This window comes from Dioscorea cayenensis, chromosome 20 (genome assembly GCF_009730915.1).
Source record: "Dioscorea cayenensis subsp. rotundata cultivar TDr96_F1 chromosome 20, TDr96_F1_v2_PseudoChromosome.rev07_lg8_w22 25.fasta, whole genome shotgun sequence".
Classification (NCBI taxonomy): Eukaryota; Viridiplantae; Streptophyta; class Magnoliopsida; order Dioscoreales; family Dioscoreaceae; genus Dioscorea; species Dioscorea cayenensis.
The window spans coordinates 3,516,119-3,528,754 of NC_052490.1; the positions used below are offsets into that span (position 1 = coordinate 3,516,119).

General features: G+C 37.4%; 1 non-coding gene across 1 annotated transcript; it reads left to right on the top strand.

Annotated features, from left to right (window-relative positions):
• Nucleotides 1-11,898: 11,898 nt before the first annotated feature.
• On the top strand, nucleotides 11,899-12,005 carry LOC120252175. Its single transcript, XR_005533719.1, has one exon. It is a non-coding gene; the product is annotated as a small nucleolar RNA R71 (small nucleolar RNA).
• Nucleotides 12,006-12,636: the final 631 nt, after the last annotated feature.

Below are 12,636 nucleotides of genomic sequence, written 5' to 3' on the forward strand. Positions count from 1 at the left end.
TAGCTTCTTCAATTCTTAGTCAAGAAAAGTTTCAATTTATCTAGTGCATAAATTAGCACCAAGGTCGACATCGCAAGCTAGGAATAACAATGTCATAAAAAAATACATGGAAAAACAATGAATATCTAACAAATTACCATATAACTTTATTGTTGCTTCAACAATAGATTTTACAAAAATTTGTATAAGTTATAGATCAACAAAAGCTTTTTAAAAAACTTCCCAAATTTACAAAATATTCAAAGAAATTGTGATCATAATTATGTAATTGACTTGAGCCTTGTGGGTGAAATCAAGATTGTAAACATTTTCCATGTATATGGCCTGGGGGCTCCTCTACCATTGAAATGGAGAGATTGCTCAGCAGCTCCAATAAGAGTGCAACCGTTGTAGGTGATGGATAAGAAGGCAGCGAATACTAGTAGAGGAAAGGACCAACAGTCACGGTGACCATTGTGGGTGTAGAGAGGGAAGAGAAGGGACCGGCGGTCATGATGACAATCATGAGCAGAGGAGAGGACCGGCGGTCACGACGACCATCGCGAGCAGAGGAGAGAACCGGCGGTCACGTCGACCATTACGGGTGTACAGGAGGAAGAGAAAGGGCTGGCGATCACGTTTATCCAAATCCGAGATTTATTAGATGTTTTTTCATTTTTATTATTTTTTCCACATTATTTAATAATATATTATATTTTGGAAAAGCCACATAGGATGAAATAGACCGCAAAGCTAACGATGAGTAACAGGTTGGACTATTTTTACCGGTTTTAAAAAGTACATGGACTAAAAAGGTGGAATCTTGAGTGCAGGGACTAAAAAGGTAGAAAGAGAAAAGTGCAGGGACTAAAATAATGATTAAACCTATATATATATATATATATATACATATAATAATATATATATCCAAGTGGATAAAATTATATATACATATATGTACATATATATATATATACAAATTAATATATATATATATAATCCATAGTAGTCTTTTTAAAGCATGAATCATACCCACTTTGGGGTTGATTAAAATACACAAACACGAAAATGAACCGGTTCTCACATTAAAGGTTGAACAGGATCAATAATAAAATATTAAAAAATATATTATAATAATTAATAATGATAAAAATATTACAAAGTATATTTCAATAATTAAAAAACACAATTAGTTAAATATAATATTTAAAAATTTCATTTTATATACTTTCCTTGATTTTTAAAATATCTGGAATATAATGAATTTAAAATTTAAAATTTTAGTTTTATATACTATCATTAATTTTTTTAAAAATAGAAAATATTTTAAAAAGAAAACCTTATCATTCTCCCCTCAACCCTCACGCTCCATATTAAATAATCATCTTATATTTACAATAAATATAAAAGAAAAGGTATTGGAATTTTTTTGGGACAGGTGGACAAGCCACCAGGTGAGTTAGATTTTACCAATGAGAAACACGTTCAACTGTCATGTGCACTCACCTTTCACACTACAAGGAAGTCCAACTTACATCTCACCTCCTTAAAAAGGAACTTTATAGCTTTGGCTTTTAGGCGCCCTTTGATGGTAATGGAATTGTTATCTAGGAGTTAATTAGAGATGCCGATCTATTCAAATTTTGGAGTGTGTATTTATTTATTTATTTTACAGCAAGGAAAAAGAGTCGAAGGAGGATAGATAGGTAGAATACCCTATTTAGTTCTCTAATGTAGTTAATATGCCTCTTTGGTCCTTCTAATATAATCTGTTCTTAAGAGGTCCTTATATTTTAACATTTGAGAAATGTAAGTCCCTCCCTCTAATATATTTTGTCTCTAGAAAGTCCCTAGGAGAAATTTAAATTTTCAAATGTTAAAATAAAAGACTATTTAGGATATTCTACTAGGATAGATATGTGCCGTATCTTTGATAGCTGTTGTAATTTTTGCATGCTATGACAAAATGGAAGCGCTATTTATGAATGGACAGCTATAATACCACTTTGTAGCTCTCGTATTTGTTCTTATTCTTGTCATTCTCCAATCTATTATCTGTCTCTACTGCCGACCAGCACTTATGGAGATTTTTTTACCTTTTCAAATGTTAAAGATCTTTTGGATAGATATTGATATAAACTTCATTGTTCTTTTTTATAAAAAGATGCATGTAAAAGTTACGCACTAACTAGAATATAAATGATGCAACATGGAATATTTTTTTTTTAAATAATAATGCTTTCTTAACAAATGCATGCATCATTAATTATATAAAAAATAAAATTTCATAAAATTTAAAGGGGAAATAATACCTCCAATTTATCTGGACACAACCAACATTTATAGTTGTAGGCAAATAATCAAACTCGTTCAGCAAATCGATAATACAAAATATCATTAATAGCTAAACAAATGTTTTTTATATCTTTTGAAATCCAACTTCCATATAAGGCGCCATGCCAGGATATGTTTTATTTATAAAAGTAAGCTTATCAATGGTTTATATAAATGTAAAGGATCAATAACTCCCTCTATAGTTTGCAATTGAAGACAAGATATCATAGTTTTACAAATGACCAAACGATGTTTACTTTTGAGGGTGAAAAACTTTGAAGGATATAATGCCTCAACAATTAATATTTTATAATATTCTTAGCTATATTTTTTGAAAAAACTATAATTAAAATTTTCTTTATTATTATTTGATGGATATATATGTCCTTAACTGTTTTCTTTTCTAAAATATAAAATTTATCTTACTTAATTAATTTATGATAAAATTAAATTACGTAAGTTTTATTTTATCACATTTATGACATAATTAAATATCCACTAGTAAATGATAACGTTAAGCGTAATGTTATAATTCTAACATTACAATCCTAAAATTCCGGAGACCCGGGATACTTTTAGAACACTAGGGTATTAAAGGTAGAACATACCATTTTATTTCTTAAGAAAAAAATTATTTCAATCTTTTTTAAAAATTCTTATATTATTTTAGTATTTTTTAAATTATTAACAATATCAATAAATATTTTTCATCGGTTACAATCACTCTCAAGAGTGTACTAAGGAAGAGAAGTATGTATCGTTTAAATTTTATGTTATTTTATTTCTTTTATCATTTTTACTATATCAAGTAATTGATTGTGTTTATTTTCTTATAACCATCGCTTTAGCAAAAATGATTTTTCAAAATTAAAAATAATAAAATTATTTTCACAATCAACTGTTTCATGTGAATGATTAAATGGATTAAGCTATTATTTCTATTAAGAAAATTTTAGCATCTCAACCAAAATACCAAAATTGAATAGATACTTTTCCATCAAAAGATGAGAAAAATAAGTTTTCACTACGTTTTTTGGATGCATTGCAAATAAATTGATTATAAAAAAATGGATTAGAGAACGATCTCAAGTCTATTATTTTTCAAGTTTCATATTTTATTTTTTATTATTTTTACTAAGTACTACTCAAACTAGGGGACTTCAAAATTTTATTTTTCAAACTTGGGTTAAAATCTTGAGCGGATACCATATAATTGTCTTGTATTAAAATGAGTATCCAATTCTGATTTGTATCTTTTAGGATACCAGATATTGATTTGTTATCTTTGGTAGGATACCCACAGAATTCCGGCATTAGGTTGTTGATGTGGCCACCGGAAACGACATGTCAGCATTGAGCTGGCACTAGAGGGCCTTATGTGGACACATCACACTTGATGTGGACGCCATGTCAACCCCACTTAGCCACATCACCGGCCACATCAGCGACAACATAACATAACCCCTCTTTCTTCATCCCAGAGTGAGAAAGAGAGAGTGTGAGGGCAGAGCTAGAGGGAGCGTAAACTTCTCTCCACCGCTCACGGGCGGCCTTGATCTTGAGATCTTCATCGAGAGAGAGAGAGAGAGAGAGAGAGAGAGAGAGAGAGACCTGAACTTCTCTCCACCACTTCACTCTGGCCTTGATCTTCAGATCTTCATCCTGAGAGAGAGAGACAGACAGACAGATGCTTGGGCTTCCCCTTTCTAAATCTCCTTCATCTTCTTACTAGTAAAGAGCAACTAAAAGGCATACTTAACCAATGGTTTTGAGCAAGAGAACTTGCCTTCTCATGGCAAGGGCTTGGAGGCCTCTCTGTTTTGTTTTGCGACGGCATGTAATCTGTAATTTTCTGTTATGAAATTTGCTAACTTGTAACATTCATTTTAATGTCTCCAAATTTCTTTGTTTATGATTTTGGACTTTCTGAGTTGGACTCTGATTTATCTTTGAGTCAGGTATAACAGTCTCCTGTTTCATTATGTTGCGGTTGACTATGTAAAAATATTTGTGAAATGAAATCTTTATCACAATCTTGTAAAAATATAATTCTCACAAAGGTCATGCATATTTTAAGTTTTACACAATTTTCATTATAAAAATCTACACAAAATGCACCCATTGAATTTTCCTTCTTAGTAAGGGTTTCTTACCTCTCTTCTCGGGCAATATCTCAGGAGGTATCATGGGGCCTTCGTCACTCTTTGGCCAGCAATCCCTATCTTGTGTTGGGTTTAGAATGCTGTTGTATGTTGCCAAAAAACTGTTCACACTGTAACAATCATCTATGGCTTCTTCAGGGTGGTTGTTGTTATAATACAAGGTTGAAACACTGTGGCAACATGGCACTCCACTCAACTGCCACTTTCTACAGGTACAAGTTTTTTCTCTAGTATCAACTACAAACTACCCATTACTGCCAAGAACATGGTATTTGTCTTCACCTGACCATGTAGTCTGATAGGACCAACTCAACTCTTTTGCTTTCTCTAATTTTTTTATAATTCTTGGGCAATGTTTTGTTGGACAACCATGCATGGCATATCTTCTTTTTTGAATCCTCACCATTAATTTTGTATTGATCATCTCATTCATAGTGATTATTCCCTTTATTCTAGCTTTAAGTATTTGGCTGTTAAAGCACTCACAAAGGTTATTGATGAGCATATCACATTTAAACTGGGTTTGGAAGTAAGCCCTATTCCAATGTTGTGGGTCTATCTTTCTCATAAAGTCATAGGCTTCTATAGACATCACTTTTAGTGTTTCCATTTCTTTCTAATATGTAGGGAGGTAACCGGCTCGCACACACCTCCACAACTAGTTCTTAAGTGCTTGCCCTCGAAAAGTTTTTCTAAAGTTGGTGTGAATATGCCTAACATAATACCTATGTTCACTATTTAGGAATAGATATTGCAATGCAGGTATCAAGCCCTATAGTCAATAATACCAAATGAAAAGAAGGAAAAGAAAGAAAAAACAAATCAGATTTTTAATACTAACATGGAAATATCTCCACAACAAGCAAAACATGTAATGAATTAACTCAAGATAAGATATGAGAGCTTACTTTCTGCCTATCACTCATAAAGGCCCAGTGGTAGCTATTGTCTATCTCCAAATCAATAGCCAGTAGCTCTAAAAACCACTTCCAGTTATTATAGTTCTCTTTGTTAACGACCGCCCATGCTATGGGATAGATGCAATCATTTGCATCTATCCCAACAGCTGCAAGTAGTTGCCCTCCATACATACCCTTCAGGAAGCATCCATCTAGGGAAATTATGCAGCTACAACCTGCTAGAAACCCAACATTGAGAGGGGTTAGGCAGACATACATCGACTCAAAAGTACCTTCATTGCATCTGAACATAATTGTGGAAGCAGGATGTGTTCTTAGCAGCTCAAGCCTATAATCATATAACCTGATCATCTGATATTGCTCATCGCCGTCAATTAGTCTACTTACATAACAAAAACACATAGGGAAAAAAACATAATTGCACTTTATAAACTCTATATTTATAACTGCAAGTTAAAGTAAAATGGAAGACTTACTTGTTTGCAATACATTTAGCCCTCCAGGCCTTCAGTCTACTTATATCAGCCTTTTGATTACTCTTTACAGCTAGAACTATCCCAACAGTGTTCTATACAAGATCAGCCCGAAATTGGTCCAAATACTTATAAGCAATATATTGCGCACTCACATGTTTGATGTTGTGATCTCTGGTGCACTCATACTTCAGATTTCCTGCTTAAATCAGGATTGTGTTCTTATCTGTTACCATTGGCGAAGCCCATAAATAGAAAGGACACCCTTTCTTGCAGAATGCCTTACATCTTTTCCTATTATTGGGCCTAAAATTTATGACACACCTGTTATTAATGCCATAATTTCTCACTGCCTCCTTAAATTGCTTGAAACTATTAAACTTCATCCCAATCTTGAAATGAGGGTCATTCATGTCAAACTCCTCATTGAATTCAACATACTTAGGCTTTCTTGGCTCTAGGTTTTCGTCATCTGTTGATGAGCTGGATTGTAGCTCATCAAATGCATCATAGTCTGACTGCATATTATCTTCATCATCACTGCCTACTCCTTTAATTTTCTTCTTTGCACCTATACTCGACCTATATTGTACCACACTGTCTACAATTTCCTCTTCCTCTCCACTATCACAGTTGTACTCTGAGTCATGAAGATCACTTCCTTCTTCTTCTTCTTCATTTCTTTCCCTACCTTTCGCAGGTAACACAGCTTGCTCATCATAATCTTCTTCAACATTTTTATCTTCTAATTGCTCTTCACTGACAACATCCTATCTTGTGCCATATATCCTTTCACCTCTAACTCCAAGTTTGACATCACCATCTACCTTAGCATACACACTTATCACCCTAGTGGCGCCAACACCCAAAGCCATATCCAAAGCATCTTGATCATTTTTTATTTCTCTCAGATCATTAGCCCCACTATCAAGATGAAACCACCAAAAAGTACAGCCTTCTACAGGAATTTTTATTTCTTTAGCTATGCTTATGATCTCCAATTTGGATATTTTATCTGCACAACAATCATCGACAAATCCACCTAATCTTAGGCCCTCCCACTTGTGCACATCATCAGTTGTGTAATACATCTTTATTGAAAAATACTCACATCCGAATGTTGAAATGTGATTATGCAGATCTAAAGTAGTTATTGCACATATATATCATATCATCTTTGACACGACCGAATATGCGTGTAAACCACAAGTGCACGGTTGTCGAAGTAATAAATCCCAGGTGAGTGGATATCGTATCCATAGGCAATAGTGAATAGAAACACAATGATTTCTATCTAACTATGATGAGAATAAATTGAGGGTATGATGAATGAGATTTATATAAAAAAAGAGATAAAAGAAATAAGAACGAGAGGCACAATAAAATTGAGAGATAAGGCAATCGATATAATTGGGGTAATCGGATATTGTTTTGCCTAGGACAATCGTTTCAAGTGCAGAACCAACTATTATGCTTCCTAATTAATGCATTAATAAGTCGTGAAAATCCTTCAATACACGGTCCTAAATCTAAGGTCAACCGTGACTAACTCTATACCATGTCCCAGAAGAGAAATCGAACAATCTCAACACCTCGCACTCGAATAAAATCGCATGGAGTTCTAGGGATTCCAAGTGATAAACCCTCTTCCTAGATATATACCTAACACTTTGGTCCAGGTGAGAGGTCCCTAGTCACCCTCTCGACTCACCCTCTTGACCCTCTCCAATCTAGCTTTGTCTAACCCTCGTGGTGTGTCACTTACTCACAAGGGTTACCAATATGAACTCTCAACCCTAGTATAACTCTAAGGGAGGATTTAATCAATCAAGCATTCAAGATTGGAACTCAAATAAAACATCAATTAATGAAAGCATAATAGAAGGTTTAATGAAACAAATACATCCTAGGGTTCACAAATCCAAGTACCCACTAGGGGGTTTCGCTCTCCATGGAGCTAGTTACAATCAACAATGAAATCGAACGTAAAAACAAGTAATCCATAGAAAAACTGCCTCGGTAGTCATGTCGATGGTCTTGTGGAGTGGACTCGTCTCCTCCAAAGGTCCCCTTGTTCTGCCTAAGGCACACCTCGCCGGATCGGTGCCGACGAAAGCTCCCCCAATAACCTTCTTCCAAGTGGAGCGCGATGTCGAAGCCGTAGAACCACTCCAAAACCCTTGTCAATACCTCTCAAAACCCTAGCCGCCGCCCTCTTGAAAGTTGGGGAAAAGATGGAGATAAGAATTATGAAATCGGGGCTAAAATCGGCCTTAAATAGGGTTGGAATCGGGAATCCACAAGCCCATGTGGGCGTCCCTGTAGATTTTTTCGCACGGGCATGTGGAATTTCCACACGCCCGTGTGGATTCTCTATTTTACTCCTTCTTCGGCCGCCTATGAACAGTACCTGCTACAGTACCAGCCCGAAAGACTCCCGAATTTATGTTTTCATCAAGATAGCGTAAACGGGCACACGTTTACACCGTAGATCGCTTTGCTTCTTCAATAATCGGACATGTTGGTGGAGATCTTGCTATACATGAACAAGCCGGAATGCTTGAATGTGACTGCCCTTGTGCCCCTCCAAATCGTTGTGCTAACTTGAATATAAGGAGGTTGGCACACATTCTCGCATCTTAAACCCGACTTATGTTTTCGCGTTTGAACCTTGTCAAGACTTCCTCCAAATGGTGCATTCACGATCTACATTGGCTTCTTTCTATAACCTTCTGCTTCACAATCCTATATGCATGAAAGTAACATAAATGCACACATATTAGCATTAAAACCCGAGAAAAGTAATGCTCATCATAAGAAAGAGCACTTAGTATTCTTATCACACAAGCACTTATCAAACTCCCCCAGACTTAAGCTTTTGCTTGTCCTCAAGAAAAAATTTAAACATTAAAGCATAGACGAAGGAAATATTGGAAGTGCTTGGCCTTAGGTTCACCAAAGCATATAAAGAGAGCATTCTACAAATAAGGGAAATTTCAACACTAAATACGAAAAAAATCAATGCTCTAGCTAATAACTTGAATCAAGAAGGATAACAAACCCAAAATCGTGTAAGTGTGTGAACTCACTCAAGTCAACCCAAGGTTACTTTTATTTATCTACAAAAAGTAACAACAATTTCAAAGATGGTAGTAGCTTCACACATCCTCTAAGGTAGCCCTTTCCAAAATGGCCGCTAAGGTGGCTTTCACACTTTTGAGGTGGTAGCTTTTTCTACCGGAGTGGTAGCTTTCACTCATCCTATGAGATAGCTCTTTCTCTTATTTGGGCATAACTAGTATCCGACTTATGAGAGTAGTTTCATTCTTGATAGGCAGTAGCTCTTTCCACCCAACAAGCACAACTAAACAATAAAACTATTTTGTTCTTTTTTTTTAGAATTAACAAAAGAAACAACTATAACTAGTCCCTTTTACATCAAACTTGAGTTTCCAAAAGAGTTTAAAGAGTGAGTAGTGCAACAAGTGTCAATCGGGCAAAAATTTCTAGAAATTCAAGCAAAAACTAGGCATGAGAACATTCAATGGTAAAAATTCTCCTAGACTCAAGAATACAATCATTGCAACTAAGGTGAACAGCCATTGTCTATGTGAGCATGTATATCAATCAAAACTAGTATAAAAGTTATGTGCACTATGAAACTCCTTGGCTTGTTCTCAATTCCCATGTTGACAAGACCATCTGCACGTATACACGAGGGGGTTCAATGAAGCTCAATAAACTAAAAGCAACTCGAGTGTATAAAAGATAAAGCAATGAATACAACTCAAGGCAACAAAACGAAAATAAACTCAGAAGGAAAGTCCTTTCTGAATATACAAGTCCGAAATAAAATGCAGAAGTAAAGAAATGAAAAGTGAAATCAAGTGTCGGTGTCGTCAGGTCTCTGCTCCACTGCTGATGCTGGTGCTAGATCAAAGGGTGCCGGTAGAGGTTGTGATGGTGATGCTCGAGGGGCCGGAGATCTACCAATTAGTAACTGATGTAACACGTCGAAACGGGCCACCATCTCGGTATACTATACTGACTGTATCGTTCGAATCTCAATGATCTTAAACCACAATACACTCACAGTGCTCTCAAACTTCTCAATACGATCATAGGCTCCTGAAAGGGTACTCGGGCGCCCTGATGTCTCGGTCGCCGTCGGTGCGGAATCCCCCGTTGCATCTACTCTGCCCTCGGTGCTCTCAGTGGTGGATGTGGCCAAAATATAACTTCCAGGCCCATGTCTGTGCACCAATCCCATCATCCTGATAGTATTGAGTCCAAGTGGAGAAGGAATAACTGTCTTGTCGGCATCCCAAATGGCATCCACAAGGCCCATCCCCCGAATAAGTCTAGTGATGTAGGAACCAGCAAATAATGCTCCCACTTTCCCATGCTGGCCCTAGTGTCACAGAAAGTCAACCACAATGTGCCCAAGGTGAATCAGTACGGTCTGGACCATGGAATACAAATAAAGTAACCACTGCTAGCTCAGAACTCCTGTGTGGTAGCCCCGACCATCCACAGATCTGCTAAAGACGACGAATAAATACCTGTAGCTCAGCCGGGACAAATATGTGGCTTTGGATAATCCCGGTTCATACTGCCCTTGTCCGCACAAAGCTTGGTAAGCTTGCGGGTGAGGTCAACATGCCAGGGTAATCTGTCGGCAAGTGTCCATACTCCTCAGTACCTGTGTATGTCTCGTCATACAAGCCAATACGAACTGAAAACTCAGTGACACTCATGGTAAAATGACGTCTGAATACTCTGAACTGTATGACATCTCTCCCATATGACTGCCCGAACTCAAAAGACGCCAGTACTTCCAGTGTCAATGTGAGAATAACTGCCTCTCGTATCGACAATAGTCTCCTCCAACTTCCCATGTCCATCAGCGCGTCAATCTCCCTAGCTAACTCATCACCTCGCTGGACCTCATTCAGTACACTGAGGTCCACAAATTGGGATTGTCCAAACCTAAGTCTCGATAGCCGCTCGAATTGAGCCAAATGCTCAAGATTCAAGAATTCAATATGCGCCAATTCAGGTAAAGTCTCTCGAGGGTGCTTACCTTATTGCTTATTCGAGCGTGGTGTCATACATGCGATAAATGATGAAGAAAACAATCAGCGAAACTCAAAATAAAAATCATACTGCAGAATTCCACATGGGCTTATGGAAATTACCCACACCCATGTGGATCTGCGGGGCATGAAAACCGCACAGTTCTACATCAATTCTCCAGAAATACGACTTAAAAACACGGTTAAATGCTCTCTAGGATTGGTCTCCGTATTACTCAGCAAGCTCCGTTGTGGTCTCTCCGATAGAGACTTCACAATTTGTCCCACTTGATTTTCAAGATTGTACAAAGAAGCGGTGTGGTTGCGAAGTGTAGACTCCACTGATTGAAACCTTGTATCTGACGATTGCACAAACTTAGTCAAATCCTTCTCCAAATCGTTCATTCGGGTCTCCAAACCTGAAACTCGGTTCTCCATGTTTACGGCTTGCTGTTGTTGGAAACCAGGTGATGCCATGGCCTTTTGTGGACCTTGGTTGCTCCACAAGAAATTGGGATGACTCTTCCAACCCGGATTGTTGGTGTTATTTTATAGATTCCCTTGGTTCCTCATTGAATTACCCACAAAATCAACCTTCTCAACAGAAGATGCATCACCAATGGAAATCGGGCAATCGGAGGTAGCATGTCCTCCACCACATCCGGTGCAAGTAGTCACGGCCACCACTCTATTCGAGGTTAGAAGATCTAACTTCTTACTCAACGATTCCACTTGAGCCGCCAATGAAGTTACTGCATCTATTTCATAGAGCCCTGGCGCCTTTTTCCTTTCCCGTGCATTCCACTGATAACTATTCATGGCTATGTCTTCCACTAACTATCGGGCTTCTTCCTAGGTTTTACTCCCCATTGTACCTCCTGCGACTGCATCTAACAATTGCCTTGTACTTGGATTCAACCCATTGTAGAAAGTCTGAATAATCATCCATTCGGGAAATCCATGCTGTGGGCACCTCCGCAGAAGATCCTTGAAGCGCTCCCATGTCTCAAACAATGACTCCAACTCCATCTGTACAAACGACGAAATCTCATTGCGAAGCTTGGCTGACTTCCACAGAGGAAAGTATCTAGCAAGAGAAGCTTTAACCATCTCATTCCACGTCATGATGGAGGCCTTGGGCAAAGAATGTAGCCACTGCTTAGCTTTTCCCTTGAGAGAGAATGGGAAAGCCCTCAATCTGATAGCATCATCCGATACACCATTAATCTTCAGCATATCACAAACTTCCAAGAAGTTCTCTATATGGTTGTTTGGATCCTCATCGGCCAAACCATTTAACTGCGCTGTTTACTGAATCATTTGGATGAATGCCGGCTTTAGCTTGAAGTTCGGAGCTGTAATCGGGGGTCGCACAATACTCGATTGTGTGCCCAAAACTGAGGGTCTAGCATAATCAGAAAGTGTCCTCTACTGCTCATTCTGTTCTGCCATATTATCTGACCCTTCCATTTCTATTTTAGCTTGATTAGATGGTTCTTGTACATGTTCCTTTCTCCTTCTTCTGAGTGTACGTTCAAGTTCAAGATCTCCTTCAATCAAAATTGAAGGGTTCCTTCGGGTCATAACCTGGAGCTGCACCAAAAGAAAAAAAACAAAATCAGAACGATGATAGAAAAGAAGATGTGAAATAGAATGAATGAAAGAATAGCTAAGAAAAAAAAGTGTAAAGTAT